The 24,919-nt window shown below is 40.6% G+C and overlaps 1 protein-coding gene across 1 annotated transcript in view; it reads left to right on the top strand.

Annotated features, from left to right (window-relative positions):
• The window catches only part of PHLPP1 (PH domain and leucine rich repeat protein phosphatase 1), a 140,425-nt gene that overhangs the window by 32,167 nt on the left and 83,339 nt on the right, over window positions 1–24,919 (top strand). The gene's annotated exons all lie outside the window — the stretch shown is intronic.

Raw genomic sequence — 24,919 nt, 5'->3', positions numbered from 1 at the left:
AGAGAGTGAGCCTGATTAAAGATCTTTTATGTTTATATACTTCTGCAAATGCTAGCTTGTCCTAGATAAAAGTACAGTATGGAAATTGTACCTGTTTTATATACAGTCTTACCAAGAGCTGTAACTGCAGGTGATTTAGCTTGAAGTCTGTGTCTTTATAGGAAGAACCAAAATACAGACAGTTGTCTTCCAGAGCTATGAGTGTTCTCTGGCAGGAAGTTGTGAGGAGAGAGTTAGGAGATGTTGGGATTTTTGGAGGAAGCAAACTCTCTGGGGAAGACTGACTTCTACTTAAAAATAAAATACACTTTGTGATGCAGATAAAATGGTATAATTGTCCAATAGTTGTACAGTGGTTACAATAGCCTACTGAGAAGTATCAGAAGAAGTGCAGCGGTTTATTTTCTGTGCCTGAGGTGAATGCAGAAATAAGCCTTGACTAAGGGTATTCTGATTATTCAGGATTCGTAAGCTTGCTTAAACTTGCGTTTGTATTTCTGACTGTTTGGAAAAATTGGTTCTCCTTTGTGAATGTACTTCTGGCTTCAGGGATCAAACTTTCAAAGCTGAGCATGAGTAACCTGAAGAGTGCTTGTTTAGTCTGTACTGTTAGGGTTTGAGCTTGTAATAACATGTTCAATCCAGTGTTCCCTTCTGGACAAGTGTGTGTTGCTGTTTTGCGGGAGTCCAGACAAGTATTTATATTCAGCTGATTGCATTCCTTTAGCCAGTGTTCAGCTTTTAAAAGTAAAAACTAGAGACTTAGATATACTTACCACAGTAAATTAAGTAGAACAGTTAGTCTCCTCATTTGGAGCAGAGTATGTTTGGAAAAAATACTGAAGACCGTTAAGTGTTAACTGATGTTAAATAACATCATTAATAACAGTTTGTTATTTGGATTTCTTACTACCTCTGGGTGGGAGGCTCCCTGAGGATATCTGGAGTAGGTGTTTCTGAAATTCCTCATTTCTGTTGCCCTCTGAAGATGGGACAGGAATCTTTGTAGCGTGGGATAGATGATGCTTTATTTTTATTTCCCACTCTGTATCTCAGTGATGTTGAACTGCTCTCTTGAGAAGCTTATGCATGGAAATACTGAGGGGACTGGCAGCTCACGCTAGCTTTTCAGTCTTGCTCTTCGTGTAAACAAGGTAGCTTTTAAAATGCTGTATACTGCTTTAGAAGATTGAGTCTGATGCTTCCTAAAATCTGCCTGGTGATGTCGGGTAGCAGCTTTCTCATTTTGAACCGTAATTGGGTGAATCTAGCGGTGTTTTAAAATAAAGTGTATATTGGGGCAGGATTTGTGTGGCTGTGTAAAAGTCTCTGAATTGGGAAGTCTGCTGTGGGATGCATGGGGAGTAAAGGAATCTGAACTTCTCACCTGGGAAGGGTGTGGGGAAGTACCATGTTAGTAAATGGCAAGCTTAATTGGAGATGAGGCTTCAGTGTGGTGGAATTTGTGAGGTACCTGAGCAGAAAAGAAGATTCTTGTGTAACCACAGACTTCTACATCTTTGTTTCTGTGGGTTATGGACTTCCGTGCTCATACTGAAAAGTTGCTTCTAATGTTTAAACACATATGGGCACTCTTCATGAAGCCTGTGCCTCTGCTGTTCATGATAACAGCTTTCCTTACTCGCAGGCACTTACAATGATTTAAATATTTTTCTGCTGCTTATTCTCTGACCAGCTATGCCTGATACTTCTGAAGTGAAGCTTTGATTAAATGTATGCTCAACCAGCAGATTCCTGAGTGGTTAAATTGAGTTGTGGGCCAAGCCTCAATTCTGGTGTTTGGGTTTTGCCTGTAATTTCTTACAGATAGTACATTTGAATTCTCTCTTTGAGCATTTTTGCTGTCTGTTCTCTGTGTGATAGGCTTAGATAAATGCTAGATTGTAACACTGATGGTAACAAACAGCTATTGTACTTAGCTCTCCAGCATGAATGTCTGCTGTGTTCTGTAATTACTCTGGGGTAAAAGAGGACACTCGAGTTCTTAAAGTAAGCCATTTTCTGCTGCTTTGCTGATTGACAGTCATCCAGGCTGTAGAGAAAGCTTCTGTTTTGTCACTTCATGAAAAAGAGTATGATACAGGTTTATTCCAGCCTACTTTTCTCTAGCAGAAGGTCTAGCAGGGACCTTCATGTAATTGGCTTATGCAACTTAGTGTTTTGCCGTTGGTTTTGGGGATGTGTGTGGGGCAGTAAGTGGCATGTGACATGCCCATAAAAAAGCTATCTTTTAACTCCTACTGTGGCCTGAGACTGAGTATTCCTGTCTGCAATGATTCTGTCCCTGTGTCTTCCTTATTGCTGTGTGGTTTCATCTGGAAGAGCCCTGTATTGGGACAGTTAAGTATCCAGGCTTTGGGCTCCTGACCTTCAATGGATGTTGCTAGTCACTGTGTCCTCACTGACTATGCAACAGCACGGTGGATATGTCTTCTCGGAAGCAGTCAAGGTGTTCAGTTACATGCATTGCTTTGATACCTTAAGTGGTAAATTGTTTAAGGATACCTTAAATGGCCATTCGTTTGTGTGATGGTGGTGGTGAGAATGGTTCTTGATAGCATTCATGACATCTGTGTAATAGCAGGAATTTGGGTCTCTCCATTCTGGTGCTGTGCTTTTTTCCTTAGCTGTTACTCTGTGCAAGAAGTAATGGGTGTCCATATGGCATGACGGATGCCTTGCACAGACCAGAAATGAATATTTCATTATGCCTCCCAAAAGATAATGTGTAGTCTACTAAGCAGCTTTTTTACAGCAAGTAGCTCAGCTTCCTGAGAATATCACAGCTTCCAAGTGTTTGTCCCTTGCAGGGAGCGAGGGCTTGGGATTCAGACTCTGGAGCTGACAACCTGGGGTAATCTAATTCTTGCACACCAGTCAAGGAGTGGTCAAGATAAGCAGTGGATCCAATTCTGAAATGATCCTTAGTTACTGGGAATACCTAACCTTACTGCTTACGTTTTTGATATTAGTTCTTTGCAGGCTTTGGTAACCTAGCAGCTAACTTAGAGGTAAAAGAGGTTTGTTGTGGGGAGCTTTTTTTTTTTTTTTTTTTTTCTGCTTGTTAATTGGCATTTTATTTTGGGGTGTGTTGTTGTTTTTTTTTTTGTGGGTTGTTTGTTTATTGTGATTTTGGTGTTCCCCCCCCCCCCTTTTTTTTTCCCCATCCTGAAATGTTCCTGGAAATCAGTAACATCTTTTTTTGTGAGACTGCTTTGTGATGGTGAAAAACACTGGGAGTGCACTCCCTGGCTATGGTCTCTAATCACAGCAGCACTGAAGTGCTGATTAGTTGTCCTGTGAAGAAGTTACTTACCATTGAGTTGGAATCACTGTTCCTTGAGGAATGAATGCAGTTTTAGCCAAGAAGGGTTAAAAGAATTTCTGGCTTCTGCTAGTAGGGGATTTGAAGTCATACAAAACTGGGCTGTTTCGATAGGTTGTCATAGACCCTCAAGCCAGTGCTCTGGTTATAAAGAAGATTTTCTTCTGCCTTCCTTCACATACTGGGGAAGTGCAAGGATTAACAGGGACAGTGGCTCATTTTTTGTACCTGAGTCCCCACTTTCTTCAGGCATCCAAGTGCACGGGAGCATCATTGCTTTCACGAGGGTGCTGACAGGAGCAGGCACTGTAGAGTGTCCTCCCCTGTCACTGAGCACTGTGGAAGAGCTGTGATGGAGAGTGTTGGTGGACAGTGCTGGACAAGGTCTATTCCCCAGCCATGGGCTGGCACTGTCGAGTTGCTTGAAGCCCTTTCCAGGAGGAGTTCAGGGTGTTATATAGGGCAGTTCTGTTCTGATCTCTTCTGTAGAGATAACGCTATGCAATTTCTTGTGATCAGCATTAGAGGCTGCTTATGTCCGTAAGTGGTACTGGTGTGTATGAGTTGCAGTCACTGTCTCTAAAGATGCTTCTGGTTTTATTTTAGGTAGTTAAAGGCTGACCCTCTCTTTAGGGTATATGAGTCATAAGTACTTTTCTCTGTTTTGGTTGATTTCATCTTACAATTTAAAAAAAGGAACAGAGAAAGCTTTTCAGTAAAACACACACCATGATGTCTGGATGCATGTCCTCTGCAGCAAATAGCTAAGGCAGCAAAGAACTAAAAATGGGGTCTTTGAAACAATTAAAAGACTAAAACTTTTCCAGTTTATGGGTTGTACAGTACAGTCAAAACTGGTAGTGATCCTGCCTTTGTCTGTCCGCTGGCTTTCCACTGTAAGAGAGAGTGGTGTAGTTGATGTAAGATGGCCAAACTGTTTGGACTTATATTTTCCATAGAGAGTGTTTGCTTTATTCTGAATTATTTTTAGAAAACCTCAAGAAAAATATTTAAACTACTTCCAGGAAAGATTAAGGCACTTAAATTTTGTTCCTGTGGAAGAGGTAGGGCTGTATGTGTGCGTGGTGAGGGGAGGAGTGTTAACATCTTTAGCACTTTTGTGTTCTGGAGAAATAAAACGTTTGCCAGACAGTGTGTATTCTGTTCTTGCAGTGAAAATCTTCAAACTCCTATATCACTTTTCAAGCAACTGAAAATCTTTACTGTATACATACTTGGAGGAAATGTAGTTTGGAGACTGTGTTCTTGGAAGATAGCATCTGTCTTGAGCTTCTGGCCCCCTGAGATGCTAAGAGGATTTCTCTGACTGCATGCAGGATACAGAAAGTGTTATTTTTGTATAGAATGCAAGTGAAAACAAGGATATCCTCTTACTTCCTTTTTGAAAAAACATAAAACTTTTCAAACGCAATATTGGGAGTTAACAGGTTTGACATTCTTGCAAAAGGAAGTGAGAAACCATCTTGGTATTCCCTCTAAATTAGAGACTTTTTAGACATACATTTCTGTGGCTGGGTTCCATTGCTGGACTTCTTGGCAGGTTGTAGAGCTTGACTTCCCAGATGTGTGTCCTATTGCTGTATTTTCATCTTTACTTGAGCATCCAGCAAAGGCTTTGAGGTGTAACCATTTTCCTCGGATGAAATGTATTCAGTGCTGTGTTGTGCCCATACTGGAATCTCATTAACTTTCATGGATATTTTAGCTTTAGGAAATGATTTGTGCTTCATGCAGGCATCAAATGGTGTGCCAGTGATAAACTCTTGTGCTACAGCTGTTGGGTTTTGTAGAGTAATGGTTGTTTCATCCTCAAAGAAGAGGAGTCGTCACTGCATGATTTCTGGCTTTAGCCAGTCTTACAAAATGAGTGAGCTTGACATGTGTTTATTGTGGGAGAGGCTCCCCTGGTATTTGTTATTAAAGACTGGAATGTAAGTCTAGTTTTCTCTACCACAAGAAAAGAAAGTCAGTTGCAGGCTTCAGATGAGTGAATTTTTAACAAGATTTCTTTCCTAAGTTAGGCTGTTTCAGCTAGGCTATTCCTGGGTTTTTATTGCTGCTAGTTTCAAATTGAGACCCATTTGTGTCTACACAATCTCCTGGAGAGATTTTTAGACTGTCAAAGTGTCTTGAGATTTAGAGGAAAGAGGAAGAATTGTCTCACTGTCTCAAATCTTTTAAACAAATTTAACAGGTCTCAGCCCTCTCCAAGACAGATGAGCCTGATGAACAATTAGTGCGTTCGCTTCTGTGCTGTTTATAGCAACAGAACCTCCAGGAGTCATTTTCTTTTGTACGCAGACCTGGAAAAGTGCTAGTGTCTAAACCACAAGACGGAGTGGATTAGGCTTCAGAATGTAACTGTCTCACTCTCCATGGCATACAAACCGAACAGATTACATGGTACTGTTTTTGTTAAACAGTTGTGTGGTTTCTCTTTAGGTGTAGCTTCTGTAATTTAAAAAAAAGGAATAGGATTTCTGTGAGAAACTGAGTAATGAAATAATGGAAAAGAGAAGGAATGCGGGGGGGGGGGGGAGGGAAATCATTCCTTTCAGCTTCTCTGCAGCTCTTAAGTGAGAAAAGAATGGCGTTTGATGTCCCTGGGATTCTTACTAGTGTGTGCTCTTGCTAGCAGTATACAGAATAACGGAGAATTCTAGTAATTGCTACCTTTCCTGTTTGCAAAGACTAACAGGTTTTTAGCTCTAATTGCAAAGCCGTGTCTGAATGTTCTTAAAAGAACTCATTAGTACCATGAGCTGCTGGGATGGTGGTTTCTCTTGTACAAGATGAAGTTTTGCCAACAATGACGTCTTGACTGCTATGCAGAGTCCTCAAGATTGTGTTTTATGAGAGAAAGTTGGATGTGTCTCAGCAAAATCTTCAGCAGGCAGTGGAGAAAATCTGAGAACAATTCCTAATTTGCTCCCTGTTGTGAAACCTGAGGTCAGTTTTAATTCCATATCAAATAGCTGCTTCAGAGTTTATGACACAATATGAAGACCAGGTTTTGCTGAACTTGACAACATAACTATGCCAGTATTTGGTAAATTCTGGAGCTGCTGCTTGGTTTATTTTCTGTTACTTACTGGGGAGACTGCTGTTCTTGAGAAGGAAAAAATTGTATTGAGCTGACCAGTATTGGAAAGTTGAAAGGGTAACTTTTTTCAGGCTGGAAAACTTTGTTATTTAAATAGATGTTTTTAATTGTAAAGTGAAAGAGGAATATCAACTCTATTTCACAGACAAGGAATGATGAAAACAGCCAGGGTTTGCATGCTTGTTCTAACCAAATTCTGCTTTCTCAAAAAAACCCCATGTTCTTATTTCTAAAACTCTTGAATTTCTGTAGTAAGGTGGAGGAACACTGAAGGTGGAAGATTGTGCTGTTTGCTAGTCCTCTTCTGGCTGTACACATGGCTCTTCAGAGCGTGGCTACAGACGGGTTCTTGTTCAAGCCATAGACTTCATAACCCTTGGACAGCTGAGGCTTGCCTTCTTTTAATGTTTTGCTTGTTTGTTATTTCATTTTATTTTCTTTTATATACGCTTCTTCATTCTGTATTCAGCCCAGTCATCGTTTGGTTTAATGTTTGATGTAACTGATTGTTACATCTTTCCAAAGGATTGCTCAAAGCAAGTGACAACAGGTGAGACCTTTTCTTGCTTTGAATTATTCAGTAGTGGGTCTCTAGTTGGCATTTCTAATATTAACTTTTAATAGAGGCTTCTGTCCTCTGGTAATCCATCTGGATTGCTTGACTGTGTGACAGATTTCTTTTTTTCCCATGGAAGTCATGAAATCAGTTAGTAGGAAACGTTCTGCAGCCTTCTGTAAAAGCCTTCCTGAATGCTACCTAATTGCTCTTGAAAGCAATATAGCACATAGACTTTCTTAATTATAAAACTGGCTGCTAGCTTGTGGTAGGTCACCAGCCTTCTAAGGGGACAGCATGAAGTAACTGTTAGTGGTATTTATTAATCTGGGGAGTCTCCACTATATTGACCCACACCCCTCTGAGAGCAGTTTTCATCCGGCATCCTGGAGTAACAAAGCTTCAATTCCTTCTACAGAAATCCCTCTTAGTGAGGAGCAGGCTGATTATCATTACCCCACTGCCTTTCTGTGAAGGGCTTTTTTGCAAATAGGAGACATGTTGTGTGGGTTTGCACTACTGAGTTGTGAATGATGTCTCATCATGGGTAAAGCTGAAGGGAGGAAATAGACTCCTTAATAATGCCATCAGCACTCTGGGAATTGTGGCTGGTATGTCCACTGTGTCTTGTAGGGCAGCTTTTAATTAATGAAGGAAAACCTTAATAGACTATATATAAAGGCAAGTGGTATTGGAGCAATGCAGCTGACTTTTTGTGTAGCTTACTTGCTTGTAAACATAGTTTGACTTCATCTGTTGCAAATAACAAACCTCTATTTTAGACAAGTAGCAGAAGTCTCAAGTCAGACTGTTCTATGAGACAGTCAGTGTTGTTCTTTAGTGCATGGGGTGCTGCACCGATAGCAGATGGGAAAAACAAAGGTTGACAGTCATAGCTGGAAGACTCTGGTAACTTCTGGTGTTTCTCTCATAGCATCTGGGACTCTAGAAAGCAGGAAAAACTTCAGTGAAAGGTATGGAAGAGACAGGAAAGACAAAAGGGAAAATATGCCTTTTGTTGTTGTCTTTGGTTTGGGTTGTTGTCATCCTTCCCTCCCCCCCCTGCACTAAGTGTACAATTTCCATTGGAGCCACACTGCTATGAAAACAACTGCTACTATTTCAAGGCAATATTTATTAATATTGTTTTAATTTAGCTTGTTATTTGTCCCATCGAAGTGCAACATTTTGCTTGATGAAGAAAATAAAGCCTTTCTCCTCTTATTCTGGAGACAATGAAACTAATTGTTACTTATTTTCAGCTCTGTCACATCAAGAGGGAAGTAGTCCAGTGTGCAGTGCTTTAAATACTGTGTGCACTTTAAACACTTCTTCGAGTACTGCCAGCAGAACCGTCTGATGGTGATGTGGAAATCCTACCACAGACACTGCATTTTAAAGTGGACCAGCCAAAGTGTGCAGCTCAAGGGACTCTTGCTATTTCTTTCAGCAGAGATGTTGCACTGTGTCAGGGTAGCTTATAAAGTCTAATGAGCCACATCAAAGCTGTAAATCAGTAGGTAAAAGCTCTAGTGCTACAACAATACTGCAAGCCTTGTCAATCCAGTCATATGCAAAGCAGTTGCCAGCTTAATGTGTGTTGGAGTGTCATCTTCAAAGAGTTGAAAGTATATTTCCAAAAGTAGCATATTTTACATTTTTAAAAAGAAAACTTCATTTTAAATGTGCAATGCTGTCTAGAGCTAGGCTTTGCTGCTTTTGTTTTTTAGTCTCCTGTTTCTCTACTGCAAGTGAATTATAGAGGTGCAAGAACTGTAGAAGCAGACTTGCATGCAAATTGCCATCAGAAAGGAAGCATTGCAGTCACCAAGTCCTGAAATGCCCAAGTTTCATCCATTCATTATGTAAGTTGTACTAAAAATAATACTGTTGCAGTCAGCACTTGGAAAACGGAAAGGGAAGCTAATACTGAATTTTTGGTGGCATTGTGATAGTCCACCTTTTTCAGGCAGCGTAGAAGACTTTCTGTGCACAAATCAGGCTCGTTATCTCAGGGGGACAGTTGAGTTGATGCTTTTTGTGATAGAAGTGAGACATGCAATGAAAACTAAAGCTGGGACTGCAGATGAGGTGGCTTTGTAGTTAGCTTCATAGGGACAAATTCTTTTATATCCTTATTTTCTATCAAGGCACTTCCCAAGTTATGTAAACCACAGGGTTTTTTTGCAGTTGCTTTTCTTGCTTTCTAGATCTTTCTTTTAAATTAGATGCACTACAGCAAGTCAAAATACCAATTCTTAACATGGTGGGAGTATAAAACTTCGCTGTCTGCAGGAAGGAGCTGAGGAATGAGAGATGATATCCTGCTTCTACCACTGACTCACTGTGGCCTGAGGCAAGGCTGTCTCTCATCTTAACCATCTGCAGAATGATGAAGATGATACTTGTCTCATGGTGGTAATTGGTAGCATGTGAGACAGTTAATGTGGTGTTGGAGAAGTGTTCAGTGTATGTGATGAGTAAATAAGGCAAAGGCTGCTAACTAGAAGAAGAAGAAATACTTTTGTCTCATTTCCAGAGCAAGATCCCCCTTTCCAGAGGTTAGTGCTTTACAAACAAATGTCTTTCAGAGGTGTGAATGCTCTTTTGCGGAGCAGAAGATTTGCCATGCAGTGTTTCTTTCCTGATCTCTCCCTTGTGTACTTAAATTTTAGCTGATAATTTTAAGAACTTTGAAGGCCTGACTGATGCAGCCTCAACATGTTAACTACTGCTCCAGGTAGCATGTGACTTTTTAAATTGGGGAGTTCATGGTAATGATTGCAAGTGCAGCATGACCTCTGCTGATACTTAGCAAAGCTGGTGAGCGGGCTTGAGTTTGTGAGCTCCCATTCAGCACATAAAGGTGGTTAAATAATGGGAGATGACAGCTATAATACTTGTGGAAGGAAGGAATCATATGCAAGGTATGGTGACAAAGGACTTAATATTTCTTCATGTGTTGAGGCCTCTTGACATCTGGGTAGTAGAAAAAATCTTTTGTGCAGTTGCTCTTAGTATTGACAGGGTTGATCTAGAACTCCTTCCGAGTGGCTGCTGCTTTGGCAATTCTCGTTACAGTGCCCTAACCAGAAATTAGAATTAATGTTTTCAGAACTGCTTTCAGGGAAACAAAGAACTGATGATAGACGTCAGCTTTCTGGTATATCCCTAATATGAATCTGACTTTCAGATCCTAAAAAAGGCGATTTACTTGTGCCAAGATATCTTAGCAAATTCAGAAAGTTGTAGTTGGTGGGAAAAACTCTTGTTTTCTGAGAATGCTTGAGAAGTTGGAAAACACTTGGCTGTAATGTAGTGGAAAGTGTGAAAAGGGATACGTGCTTCCCTTCTGCTGGATTTTGTGGAGTGTGTTTGGAGTGTGCACAGTGTGATTTCAGGGGATATAGAAACAGTAACTACAAACTAGATTTGCTTTGATAGTTAGCTGTGTTGTAGATGAAGATCCAAGTTTGTCATGTTTTTCATAGGAACATGGAGGAATTCAGGGAAGAGATGGCCTTGGTAGAAGCAAGGTGTTTGGGACAGGCTTGGTTTTTGTGTGTGCACATTTGCCTTAGGGTTTTTGGTTTTGTGGGTGTAAGTTTGCTGCCTGTTTTAAGATGTCACCTAGCATAGAGGGCTCCTGCGCTGTAATAAGGATTCCTAGGTGTTACGAAGCAAAGTAAGTACATAGGAACAGTTGAAGCAGATGGCTCAGATGAGAACTGTCGAGAACAGCGGAGGCATCAGCAGTGTGGTGAGAGCACGGTGGATAAGAGTAGTGAGATATCTTTAATCATATCTTGCTGGCATGTGGCTTTTTCCTCCTTTTTCCTCTCTTTAGAGATCAGAAGGGTTCTGAGCTGATCTGCAATGACTCATTTGAAGTCACTTAATTCTTTGGGATTCTGCATGTAGAAAGTACACCCTTTTAAACCCCAATAACCTTCCATTCAGTCATTGACAGTCTTCAAGAGCAGCCTGTCCATGTGAAGATAATCAATGGAGTTTAGTCCCTGTGGCAAAGAGCATTGTTTCTTAGCTTCATGAAACTAAATGAAAAGGTGCAAGACTTCCCTTGAGCTCTTTTGGGTTTCTTTTAGGTTCCTTGCACTTTTGCATGCTCTTAACTTACAACATACTTGATAGGAGGGGAGACTGAACATAAGTTTTGTAATGGTAAGGGAAGGCAATATACTAATTTTGAATTAATTATCTGGAATGTTCTGAGATGGCTGATTGGCAGCTTCAGCACTAATTGTACATTGTCTGAGTTACCTGGCTCTGCTGCTCTGTGTTTTTCTGCTCGCTAAAGCTGGTTTTCCTTTTCTAACTTGGATTCTTAAAACACCCGAAAGGATTCAATGTGGGACCCTTTTCTTCTGCAGTATCCTTCACTGGAAAAAAATAAAAGAAAGCACTGCCTTACTGCTACCTGGAATGGACTGTGTTTGTTCTTGCAGCAGTCCAGTCTGGTATGAAAGTAGAGGGGATACTGCTGCTTTTTTGCTTGGTGGAGCAAGAAGCAGAAAGGGCGTCGGATGCTGCTTAGATCAGAAGGTTGATAAGCAGATTAAGCCTTCTAAATTCTAACAACATACCTGTGTGTATTATGTTGTCCATAAATATTTTCATCTGTATTTTTTTTATTAAACTGAAGGGGGAAACATTAAAATCCACATCAGCTCTTTATTTAGGTGGAATTTTAACTTCAGATCTGAGTGTTGTTGTCATTACAGTTTCTAATGATGCAGGTTCCTGAAAGGAAACATGTATTAGCAAAGCACATCTGGATTTTCGTACTTCTGCAGTTAGAACAACCGGATGCTTTGGTGTTAAGGTATTACACACATGGGAGAAGGCACTTCTCTGTTCAGTACATTTTTCTAGCATCTGTGTTAGAAATCATTGTAACAACTTACTGTTGCTTTGGTCGGTAATGATTTTGAGGTTCAGAGCACCTGGGCTTGAACACCACATTCGCTTTAACAAGGCTTCGTGTATTTTCAGTTCCCTGCTGATAAGCAAGGTCCTCTGCCATTAAACTGCAAGAACAAATGGACAGATGCATAGTAGAAGTAGCTTACTATGAGCAAGTATACCTTCTTGTTTAAGCTGTTCTACTCCTTTACATGAACTTTTGTTTTGGACAACTTCCTATTTTAGAAAAGTTCCTAGTACCCAATCGAAATTGCAGTGTGCATGTGTGTGTGTAAAATGTGCTTCTGTATTCTGTATGATCTTTAGGGGGATTTTAAGTAATTTTACCATTAAGAAAGCACATACTTTGCTTTGTCTTGTAGTCTAATTATACGTAATTTCAACTTCATCACTGTGTATTGTTACATATTTCCTAGACTTGACAACAGTTCTTGAATTTTTCACCTAGCATGGAGGTGACTTGAAGACTGAGTTGCCCTTTTTGCCTTTTAATAGGCTAAATAGATCAAACTGTTCATGAATTTAACTTAAAGGTGGACCTTCAGTCTTTTTTTCTTGAATCTGATCTCATTTCAGACTTTGAGCTGTGGATTTCAGACCTGATCTTAGTATTTCACTAGCAGTTGTACCAGTAATACAACTCTTTTAATCCTATTTGCTATTGTCTATTTATATTCTCAAGGACAAAGTCAGCCCCTTTGACCTAGCAGCATGGAGCTCTTATGATTCAGGTGGGAAAACAGACCAGCCTCATGTGCCTAAAATTTGTATACAGGGATCTCAAGTCTGACCTGTTGTCAAAAACACCATGTCTGAGTCTAGCTACTATAGGTACACTCTGCCTGTCCTGTTTTTATTTTTCCCTGAATTGTCTGGAAGTAAAATGAGGTCATTGTGGATTAAATAGCTTCAAAATATTTCACGTAGTGGCTGATGGCTGGCCATCCCTCCTTAGCCAAAAAGATCTGAATTTTGTTTGGGAATGTTAATAGTTTTCTGGAAGGCAGGTTCTGTCACCTTTTCAGAATTACTGCTTTCAAGTACTTGTAAACTTGCTCTCCTGGAAACAGTTCCTCCCTCCTCCCCATTCATAGTCTACTTACTTGGTCTTCCACTGGTACCACATCTCTCTATTTGGCTGAACTCTATTTGGGTGTTTACAAGATCACTTTCCTTATGCTGCTATGTGGATTTATAGTGGTGTTCCACTAGAATCACCACCCACAAGACTGACAGTCACCAACTGAGGTAGTACTAGTAGTTCCTGAGAAGGTGATCACCTGTAAGTTAACTCGATGCATTATGGTTGTCCTTGGTACATTGGTCTCTGATGCCTGACCCTTCAGTGGGGTCAGCTGGTTTGTCACCTGAATTTGTGTGATAACCTATAGCTTCATGTTTTACACATTGACAGTCACATGGTTTCATCCTCTGCAGCTAATCCAGTTGAATCTGTATTTATTATTAGGCCTTTTTAGTTACTTGCTACTCCCTCTGACTCCTCTCCTCTTGTTCTAGCCACTGAAACAATACCCGCTGGCCCACACTAGATTTGCTCGCCTTGAGTGTTTAGCATCTTTTATGATTTGCTGGCCAGTTGCTTGATACTGTCTGCCTGCATGGAATGAAGAAACTATCAAAAGCCTGCTGTGGAAGTCTTACTTTAGCAGAATTAACCATTTCCAGCAACACGTGCAAAAGATCAGTGTTTCTACAGGGATGAGTTTGCATCTATATTGGTTAAAATCATGTTGATTCAGTATAAACGGGCTTATTTTACTATCTCCAAAGTATGTTTGGGGACCGTTTCAGCCTTGAAGGCTTTAAATACCTGGTTCGCTTGGATAAAAACATGGCTTTCCTCCAGTGCTGCAGAGCTTTCCTGTTTTTTATTCCTATAATTTCTTCTAAATCATTAGTATTGACATAAACAATAGCCATGTGATGGGAATGAGGTGGAAGGAACCTTCAGAGCAAGACTATTATTTTTTTGAGGAGAAATTGAGTGTTATTGGGGTTTTTTTTGTGTGTGGCGGTGGTGGGTTTTGTGAGTTTTTCTAGGGGTGGGGTTTTGTTATGTGGTGTTTTTATTTCTCTGGGTTGTAATTTGGAATTTTTTTAAGCCTCAAAGTGTAAGCTGGTGGTTTCAATCATGGGAGTCAGGAATGGTGCTTTTGCTGAACTCTTAATAGCAATACAATTGGTACGTATGCAAGCTGACATTTAATAACATATGCTGCTGAAGTGCTTGTGAGTAATTGGGACTGGGTTCCTGCAATGTTAGGCATTGTACAAAATATTAATTCCTGCCCTTGAGATCTCTGTGTAGGCAACACAAAAGAAAGGCAGTTCAAGCAAGCGTAAACAAGTAGAGTGGTAAATGCAGTGGGATAGGCGTGTTACATAGGCAGCTGCTTTGCTTTCTGGCCTTGATTAAGGGTAGATTAACTTAATGGAAAGAGGTGAAGGTGAGTTGCAGGAAGGCAGGATTGAAGGGCAGGAGTAGTGTTGCAGTTTGATATGAAGGAGCTCGATTTGGAAAGGGTAGGAGAGAAGTCAGGTCTGGCATTAAGAACCAAGTCATAGCCTCTCAGTATGCTGGAGGGAGGGCCAGAGGAGGAAAAGGAGTGAGGTCAGGCTAACTCCCGAGGACAGTGACTTCCTTGCAGTCTGAAATGACTGCACTACAAGATATGCGCCTTCTGTCCTTTGGACTTTGAGAGCTGTTTCCCCAGCTTTGTTTACTCTTCAGTGTGAGCTGTGGCAGTGAAAACATTTGCAGTAATTAGAAAAACTAATCCTTTATGAGAAGCAGAGGCAGTGATTATACCATTTACAAGTTGTCCTTATGTGCATCCTGGTGTGATGAAAAGCAATTGTTGTGTGGTTCTCCTCAGCCCTTTCTCCATTCCCTTATTCTTTGATATTTGAAAAATAAATACTTTCTCTCCTACCTATTTTACAAATGACTGCTTAGTCGCAAGGATGTTTCTGAAGAACTTGCTTTTAACTGGGGGAGATTGATCAGTATGATGCGTATAAAGGATGAGAAATTGAGCTTTCCCTCCCTCCTGGCTCACCATCGCACATGGATGTGGTTCTGAGCAACCTGATTTAGTTGAAGATGTCCCTGCTCATTGCAGAGAGGTTAGACTAGATGACCTTTGAAGGTCCCTTCCAACCCAACTGTTCTATGATTCCATAATTACCAGCAGTGAATCTGGAAGCACCAGTGCTCTTTAGGACAGGGAGCTTCCCCTGGAGCTTCCCTTCTTCTAAGGGGCCTACATCTGAGTCACAGTTGTCCCTCTTGTGGTGCCTCTGAGTCATTATCACCTTCCTAATGGTGGAACACTGGTCTCCTGTGGTTTACTATAATAAGATGAGTCACTGAAATGTTGTCTAATCACTACTGAAATGTCTTAAGGTAATTTTATTATTTATTCTAAAAGCAATGCTCATATTTGTCTTCTGTAATTTTGAATATATCTAGCTCTGCACAACCACTTGCCGTAGGTGCAGATGCTATGGGCTTCAGAGAAATAAAGCCTGCCTTCTCTGACTGCGTTGGGCTCTAACATTCAACATCTTACCTTCTTTTAGCTGAGAAGGTAACTGCTCAGAGTGGCCAGAATAATTAAGGTGTCATTAGCTTTTCTGTGGGTTTGTAGGTCAAGCATGGTGTTTCTGTGACTGTGGTATCCACACACTTTGATGGGAGGTGAAGTTGGAGCCTTTATAATTCTCAGGGGCAAGAAGATGGTGGTAAATTGAGGATGTCTGTAAGGAATTAAAGGTCTGCAACAACAGACTTCTTCCTGCATTTTCTTGTGACCCTTATTTTTCCTCCAAAATGGGAGACTGGATGTTATGTTACTGGTTGCGTTTAAAGCAGCATCTGATACAGGTTTGTGCAAGCTACCTTGAATGTGACTGCCATTCCTTGTTCTTTGATGCTTTTAAGAAATGAGACAAATAGACAGAAAGCTTTTTGTAAGTTCTGTCAGACTCTCCTCTTGGTTTGACATGATTTTTCTGTACCCTAGGCTTATTCTCATGCCAGAACTAGTGGAAATAGGTGAGGTTCCAGGGCAGACTTCACTTGGTGTTGGAGGGCAAAGGTGATGAATTCACTTCTAAAGAGTAACTTTCTTCCTAGCGGATGGAGTGATTCTAGTGTAGATACAGTGAGGTAATTATATATTTTCAGCTCTGAAATACCTGGTCCATTTTTTATTGCTTCTGGGAGAATGCCATTTATTGTTCCATTGCATAGTGGATGGAGAAGGCTGCTATGTGTAATCTCACAGCCCTGTGATTTCTGTATCTTGTATTCCTGTGTTTTAGTTGCATCATCTCTTATCGATCAGTGATGGACGAAAGAAGGCTGTTTCAAACAATCTGTAGTTGTCCACAATATGCTACAAATGCTATAGTTGGCAGCTTAGTGCTGAGGCGAAACAAAGGTCTTAGCTATCAAAGCTGTGAATCTCAGACCTTGTGTAGTTTTGTGGTTTTCTTCTATTTCTCAAGCTTGTACCTTAGGATATGAGGGCAGGGGATATGAACAGTGAGCAAATACGTGATTGCATGAGAGGGCTCTTTTGAGGGATATTGTCTTCAGGGAAAGTACCAAATTGATTCACTTCCATCTTGCAGCATACAAGTGTGCTGTGTGGCTCTACAAAATCAGAATTGCTGCAGGGTAGAAAAGGCATTGTAGTCAAGGCTGTAGGGCCTCAGTGCATGAGGGGTACCCAGCTCTCTGATGCAGATAATGCTGCTAAACCTGGTACAGTATTTTTGCTTCTCTTCACTGTGTTTTCTGTAGATAAGTCTGTGCCCTTTGGAAGACTCTACTGAAGCATAATTGGCTCAAGACTAACTGCACCTGTAAAGCAGTCTCTGGTGTGTTGTGCTGTTGGCACTAGGCTAAATATTAAAAACCAAGCTTAATGAACAATGGGATGCACCGCTAGGGAGCTGTGGCTGTTCCATCTGACTCTTCAAATTAATTCTAGAACCCAAAGAATAAGTTTGAGGGCAAGCAGCTTGAGAGCTGAAACAATAAATTGCAAATGGAGAAGTGATACTTTAAGAATTTCAGGAGTGTTGTGGTGAAGGAGTAACGTGCTTGAGGTGTGCTTGTGTGGATGAAAGCCTGGCTCTTTTGTGGATAGCTGATTTAATGTTTCTTAGTTTTGTTTTCATTTAATTTTTGTTGCGCCTTGTAATTGGGATGGGGAAGAGTTTTAAAATGTTATCTGAATTCATTGAATTTTTCTTGTAATCCCAGCAATTTGACAAAAGAGTCAGAGAGATCATGCCTTCATTTAGATTTTCAAGGACACCTTGTCAAACAAATATCATCATTTTGCAGCCAGTATGGAAGAGATGGAGCACTTGTTTGAGATGCTGTAAGATTGCGGGGGGGGAGGGGGGAGGGACAGAAGAACGCAGTAAACACGATGGATGGGAATAATGCTTGAATTTATTGTTTTGTATATGACATTCAAAACTCCGAAAACTTTGAAAACTTACTTGCATCTTTTAAGAGGCTCTGTAGACTGATTGAGGCAGAATAGTGAACGCAAAGTAAGGTGAGTATACCAGTGGAGGAAGTCCCCAGGGCTCCATCTTCATTATCCTTATCACCTAGCTACTCAGGAGAATAAGGAAATGATTTGGGGGATACAGGAAAAATAATGAATTTAATATTTTTTGCTGTTCTGTTTCTGCTCTTTGTTAGTCTTTCTCTTGTGAGAGGATCATACATGACACACGCCTAGTGTAATGTGCCTCCAGATTGTGAAAGGCCTCAAACACACCTAGCAAACTTGCCACTGTTCCTTCTCTTTAGCCTGCAGCTAAAGCCAGTGTTAGTTTGCTGACCAGAATTGCAGACTGTATATCTTGCCCTTATACAACTTTAATAAATTTCTGTAAACCAAATAACACAACAAAACCAATCAACTCAAAACCCAGTGCCAAATCTACAGTGTAAGGTGTCCATGATTTTGGAGGTGATACACAAATCTGGCTGTTGCTTTTTTCTTCACATCAGTTTCTGTGCTGAGACCAGTAACCCCCAAAGTCTTTGCAAGGTACTTAAAATGAAAGCCAACTTGGAGTGAATGTAGAAGAGAAATGATGGAGGAGCGTGGTCGTGTTGCTGCTGACCCTGCAGGTAGAATGGGATATGTCTGTTTACAGCAGCATAAAAGTAACCCTGCCCCAGGACACATGTTGCCTAGGTAGGGATATCCATGCAACTCTCTCTTCTTACTTCATAGCATTCTTATGCAGACTGTACAAACTTTATCTGTTGATCTGTGTGCTTATTAATCCACTATAAACTGAAGTTGAATATCTGATACCTGAAGGAGCCAGACTGCTGTGAGCTCCCTGATAGAGGTACAAGGCTTCCATGACCTTGCTTTTCAGTGACTTTTCTAGCTGCTGTTTTCTCTTAGTCAGTTAATACAATCACACACTTTTCTGGCACAGCATTTGTTGGGGCACTAAACCTATGGGCAGGGAGCCTGCAGAGCATTCAAAAAGCAGGGCATGAGCTCCTTTTAGCACCTTCATGTAATGTAACTTTTTGCATTGCTATTCCCTTCATCGGAGTGACCTCTGAGTGCAGCAGCCTTTCTGCCTCAGAGAATGGTTTGACACATACACTGCACCATAGCTTGCCAATTAAAGTATCAGCTGGGAGGGTTGTTTGTTTGAAAAGAGTGATACAGAGACTTTTGTTGCTAAGGAATAAAGACCTGCATTGGAATCAAGGTCTGGAATGTGCTAGTTTTAATGCTGCTACTTTCAGTGATGCTTGTTTTGTAGGCAAGCTTCTTGTTGAACAAGTTTTCTCAAATAAAATCTGCAATATAATGAAGACTTGTGGTTGATTTCTTCCTTTTTGAAACACTGTCTTGTGTAGGTTTTGTGATCCTTTCTATGGATAAGTCATTTTAATCTAAAGTGTCTTTTGTGGAAGTGCTTGGGAATTTCCCTAGCTGTAGTTTGGAGATCAGTGTGTGCTTTGTACATGCCCTAAGCAGTGTCTTGGCATGGGAAAGATTCAGATTTTGCCCACATGGTTTGAGTACTGTACATGTAACAGGCTGTAACTCTTTACCTTTTATAACTTTGTTCCTAGATCTTAAAGATTATTGCAGCTGTAGTTGACAGACTGTGATTTGGATGTTGACATGTAAATGAACCTATGACTGATCACATGTAGCTCCAGAACTTCTTGCCTGAGTGTTTTTCTGGTTAACAGAAGATTCTCCTTTGTCATCTCCTAGTGTTTCCTCTTAAAGCCACCCATTTCCATCACTTCTGCAGACTGACTGCAGTGGTATGATTTTTTTATGGTGGGAGGGCTGGAATGGAACTTTGTGCAGTGGTTATGGTTAGTTTAGGGATTTAGATTGAAAGTAGTCAGTTCATAAGGTAGCCATCTGACCTGTTGTTATCTGTCTGAATTTTTACATGCGGGGGAAGTCACCTGCAAACAGCAGGCATGGAAGTTAAAGGTGGGAAGGAGGTGGACAAGGTGTTGGATTGTGAAAGGATTCAACAAGCAGTAGTAGCTTAGAAAAAATCAAAGGAAAAAACTGCTCTGTAGCAGGCAAATTTCATAGTTTGACCAACTGTGTGTTCCCACAAACAAGAGTACTGTCACAGCTTTGGGTGGTAAGGGTCAGGAACACTGAAAGTGAGCTGAAGAAGTAGCGGTAGAAGGGGTGAGAATCCCTTCAGATGATCCTCCTGGTGGACTGGATGAGTGTTATCAAGAAATTGTGGTCTAAAGGGAAAGCTTGCTTTCTTTTTGGAGTGCAGAGGCAGTATGTAAGATGTTTTTATAGGGAGTGAATAGACATTTATTTTTGGGGGGAAGGCGGAGGGTGGTGTTGGTGTTTATGCTTGTTCTGTTTTGGTACTGTAAAGTTAATCACTCCCTTGAAATTTCTGCCTCTTGGTGAGCAGCATGCAGCTGATGGCTGGGCGTTTCATGGAGAGATAAAGACATGTAAAGAGGAGCAAACGCTAAGCAATCCTTTGGAACAGGAAGTAGGAGAGGGGAAGAGTGTTGCACAGGTGAGTTTGGGGAATAGCAGCTCTGTGGTGGAACAATTTAAAGTGCTTGCATGGAAGAGAGAGACTTCAGTTACTTACCCCTCTGGAGAGCCTGCATGACTCTGCTCGCCTGGATGTGAAGACAAATGACTGCAGCAGTTTCTAAACCTTGTATTAACACTGTTGATGCTGCTCTACCAAGACCTAGCTTAAATGCTTTTCTGTTGAAATACTATTAAAATATTACTTGACTGCTTGAGAAGTTGTCTTCAGAAGCGTTCAAGATAACTCAAATAACTTACTCTCGTACAAAGGAAGATGAATTAGGCTGACTGTACTGTAAAAATTCCTGAGGCTCCTACGTAGATAATTATTCATTATCAGGCACAGAGGCTTTTAATTCCCCCCTCCCCCCCAACCCTTCCTTTCCCACCCTCATTCCTCCCAGTGAAAGTGACTTTCAGTTCAAGGGAGATGATACTGTGGTTTATGCTGCAAGCTGTTGTGTGTATGTGGAGAAATGCTGGTATAATCCTAAGCATTTGTGATCTATTGCAGTTTTAATTAGAAAAAATGAGACATGGGAGAGATGAGAGCCCTTGGTAATTAAATGGGCAAACTCTACCTGCAGAGTGCAAAAAGAAGTAAATTTGTAATTTTTGAGAGGCTGGAAGTGTTTAGCAGTTGTAAACATCAAAGGACAACTGTTTAGCTGTTGAGAAGATTTTGTTGTTGTTGTTGTTTGGCAGGTGGAACAATCTGATTTACACCTTATTCTTTAGTCCTTTATCCTATAGTTTTCAATGTACATGACAAGGCAGAATAAACTTTGTCTTTTAAAGAAAGAATATAGTATTGCAGTTCTCTTTCTGGTGTTCTTAAACTACTAATAAAATACAGTTCAGAAGGATTTTGATGTATATTTTTAGTTGGTTGGGTTCTTTTTAACTTCCTCCCATGTAATTTGGCTAACCCTTGTTAAATCTGCTGACACCTCGATACTTACTTGCAAAGCATACCTAACTTTCTCACCACCTGAAAAAGTTTCTCACTGATACTGTTGTTTTTGCTCCTTGCCTCTGTAATACCACTGATTTGCTGGATGTTGATGTGATTTCTGTAGTTACTTCAGTCTCCATTCTTCACTAAGAGCTATGGAAGGTGAGTGAAGAAAAGACATCTCTAATATTTCACATGGCAGGTTTTTTTGTAGGAAGGCTGAGAGAAGAGGCGAGAAGACTAGCAGACTTGTGTTTTAAATCCCACTTCAATTTTAGGCAAACAGTGAATTGCTGCTGAGTTGCAGTTGTGGGGTTTTGTCTTCTCTGGTAAATTGACTCTGGTGTCCTGTACTGTTTATGTGGTGTGGCTATGACTCTTAATGTCCTTGCATGCAGAGTCCTTTTGTTGCTTTGATAACAAAGGCTGAGAAATCAAAGAGATTAAACATCCTCAAGCTGTCCTCTGATCATGGAGTTTCATTGTTGGATTTAGGCTGCAAAAAGGAAACAATGGGAAACAATGGGCTGTGTGACTTGGGTGGGATTTAATGTCATTTAAAAACTGCATCTGAGTCTTTTCAGTCCATGAGAGCTATAGTCTCTGACATAAAGCCCAATATTATAGCTAAACTGAAGTTGGTATGAAGTATCAAAATCATTGAGGAAGATTTCCAAAGGTAAGGTAGATGGACAGCAGCAACTCAAACCAACAACATTTTTACTTGTGTTTGCTTCGGAGTAGCTTATTTCCCATTCAATTGTGACATAAATAAGGATCATATGTATTTGAATCTATGTAATCTTTGGCTGCAATAGGTGTTATGTGAGATTTTTGACAAGCAATATTGCCATTTCTACCCAGCTGAGAGCTCTGCTTCCTCTGCTGCTGAGTGGATCAGCTATTTCTGCATGGGCAATGTTTGCTGATGCCACTTCTAAGGTGGCTCTGAAAATACTGAACAGCAGCAGCTTTTGGCTTTTGGCTTTTTTTCCCCTTTTTAAGGTGGTGAAGTTGATCCACTACTTTGAAGTTGCCAGTGTGGTTTTAGGAGTCTTAAGTTATGGCTCTGACTCATTACTCTTTTTCTGGCTTAAGAACATACAGGAATTTGGGAACAAAATGATGGTTTGTGAATGTGACAGAAGGACATTATAGACAAAGATTTTTATTTGGAGCTCTTCAAACTTGCAGGTGATTCCTTTTCCTTGTGTTTTACTGAATAAGTTTAGGTTTATGTCAGAACAAAAATGGCATTATTTATCTTGTCCTTAATACACTGTGCACCAAACTTTGAGACTGTGCTCTTATATAATCCATAAACTTGGGGATGAGTTGGGCCTTGTCCCCTATTCATCAAAACTGTAAGCATTACAAATAAGCTGCTTTTGCAAAAGAAATGTGGTGGTTTGGGCTTTGGTGTTTTTTTTATATAGCTACTTTGAAGTTCTGTTACAAGCATACTTCATGCTGAACTTTGAGGCAGCTTACTTCAGGAAAAGAAGTATTATCTGAGTTGGATTTTTATCTGCGGAAGTTTGTCAGCATCAAGGCCCTTCAAAAGACAGGCTTATCTTTCTCCAAGTGACAGATTTGCTTTTTCTGTTCCTCAAAACCACAAGATGTACTGTGGAATCCCATCCATGTTGTCTGAAGTAAAGGTATCTTTCATCTGAACATGGAGCTGTTCATTTAATGCTTCTGTCTTTCACTGGCATTTCTAGACCAAGTAGGAAAGTAAGTGTGCAAGTAAGATGTAGGAGCTATTTACTTGTGTTTCCTGGTTGAGAAATAAACGTGGACAGACTGACTTTAAGCTTTCTAGCTTTGCATAATTCTGTCTTTTTGTGTAGGCTTTGCCAGAGATGAAGGCAGTCAGTTTCAAGAACTTTATCTTGAAGCAGGTGACTTCTCATTTTCTCACCTGCTTGTAAGAGTTTAATATCTACTTCCATATGCTTGAAGAAAGAAGTAACACATTAGTATGCCACATAAAGCAGAGTCTGCAACTAGGTCTTCATCTGTATGCTCTTCTGGTAGCTGAAATCATTTGAGCATCATTACCTGTTGTCTGAGTGCCACTTCTCTCATCCTGTGTGCATCTCCCATTGTGCATCGTGGAGGACTGCTGGCTCCTTCACTCCTAAGAAAGTGCTTTGTGCCTTCCTGGTAATTTCTGCAGGACAGTGTCAGCATAACCTTGGACAGCAAAATTTATGCTGTACAGGAGATGAAGTAAGAAGCCAAAAAAAAGAAAAAAAGCTCATGTAAACCAATGTAGAGAAACTTGACAGAACCCTTCCAAATCTGAAGCAAGATCCTCAGAATAGATTTTCCCTGAGCATCTTAAAGCCTTGACAACCATATGGTACTTTACACTGAGGTGGCTGGCCTTAGAAATTCATCTTAGTGCTAGGAAAATGGAAAAAACGGAAACCGAGGGAGACCACAGTGAGGAAGGGTCTATGGCACTGTTACAAGTTTTGGTCTGTTACTTTTTTCCCCCCTCTGTCTTGCTATTATGTGACCTGGTGTACATTTATATTCCAGGTGCTAGGCTCTGTCCCATGGGATACGAAAAATAGTTTCATGTGGCTGTGGGAATAGAACATACCAAAAGGAGTGATCCAGAAATAGCCAGGCTGGTCAGAGAAGTGGTATTTAAGATGCCTGTCTTGGTGTATGTCTGTCCCTTGTATTAATTAAAGAAAAATAAAAAAGCAGAGAAGTGGGGAGTATTTTGGGGCTTTGCTTGCTTTGGGGTTTGGAGTGGGTTGTTCTGGTTTTTTTTGAGTTTGTTTTTCTGCTTGCTCTGTACAGCCACCTGGCTGAAGTTACTGAATTGACTGGGACCATATCTGGCAGTATTTAAGCTGGAGAATCTTATGCTTTAATGGAAGGATGGAAAATGTATGCAAACACAAATGGGCATGGTAACTTCTGCATGGTTCTGCCAACCCCATCCTTGAACTTAAATACGCACAGATATGTATGCAAGAAACTCTTAACATAATAAATCATGATTTGAAAAGCCAGTAAGCGGGTAAGCAGGCTTAGGCCAGGTTTTGAGTCCCTGGTTGTCTTTGGGAGTCTCATTGTGGGGAGAGCGTGACAGTGAGCTGGTGCGTGGGGCTTGCAAAGCAGCAGGGACAGGCATCAGGGCTCCACCAGTTATGTGCAGCTTCTGCCTGTATTATGAATCAGAAGTTTCAGTGACCTTGAAAATACTGCTTGCTTCACAGCTGGACAAGAAGGGCAGTGACTTACTTAGATTTGTTAGTGTTGTCTGGCCCAGAACCACACCAATTGCAGGAATATATTTTCCTTTTTACAGTATCAGTAAGTGAAACAACCAAAGCCGGTTTGCCATTTAGTTATTGTGAGATAGATATTTAGATATATATCCATATGTGTGTATATATACATATGTAGTGAGCTATGGGAACCAAGTGTAGGATCCCAGAATTGATGCTATCACCCTATAAAATCTCCCCCCCCATTTTTTCATTCTTTTTGGCCTACATACTGCACCTTGTTAAGTGCACATCCATAACCTCTGTGGTTTCTCACAGCAAACAAGTCCAGAGGCTAATCTGTGCTTGTTTTCTGTGGAAAACTTACCATCTTATATAGGTATACTGAAAAAGAATCTCAACAGAAGAGCTCTGTGAATGTACCCAGCAGCTCAGGGAAGCTGCTTGCTTTCCTCAAATCCAAACAAAGGGCAGACAGTGTATATTTGAAAGCTTTTTTTATCATGAACCAGATCACTTGTCCTAGTTTCCAAAGGCTGACTCAATAATGTTAGCTTGAGACTTACAATAGGATATGTCAGTATTTATTCTACCTCTTCTCCACCTCATAA

The sequence above is a fragment of the Neopsephotus bourkii genome, unplaced genomic scaffold (assembly GCF_033783945.1).
Source record: "Neopsephotus bourkii isolate Nb327-2 ecotype Australia unplaced genomic scaffold, CSIRO-AGI_Nbou_v1 NB_272, whole genome shotgun sequence".
NCBI classification, from domain to species: domain Eukaryota; kingdom Metazoa; phylum Chordata; class Aves; order Psittaciformes; family Psittacidae; genus Neopsephotus; species Neopsephotus bourkii.
Note: the sequence above shows the minus strand (reverse complement) of the source record. Positions and strands in the feature narration are given on the sequence as shown.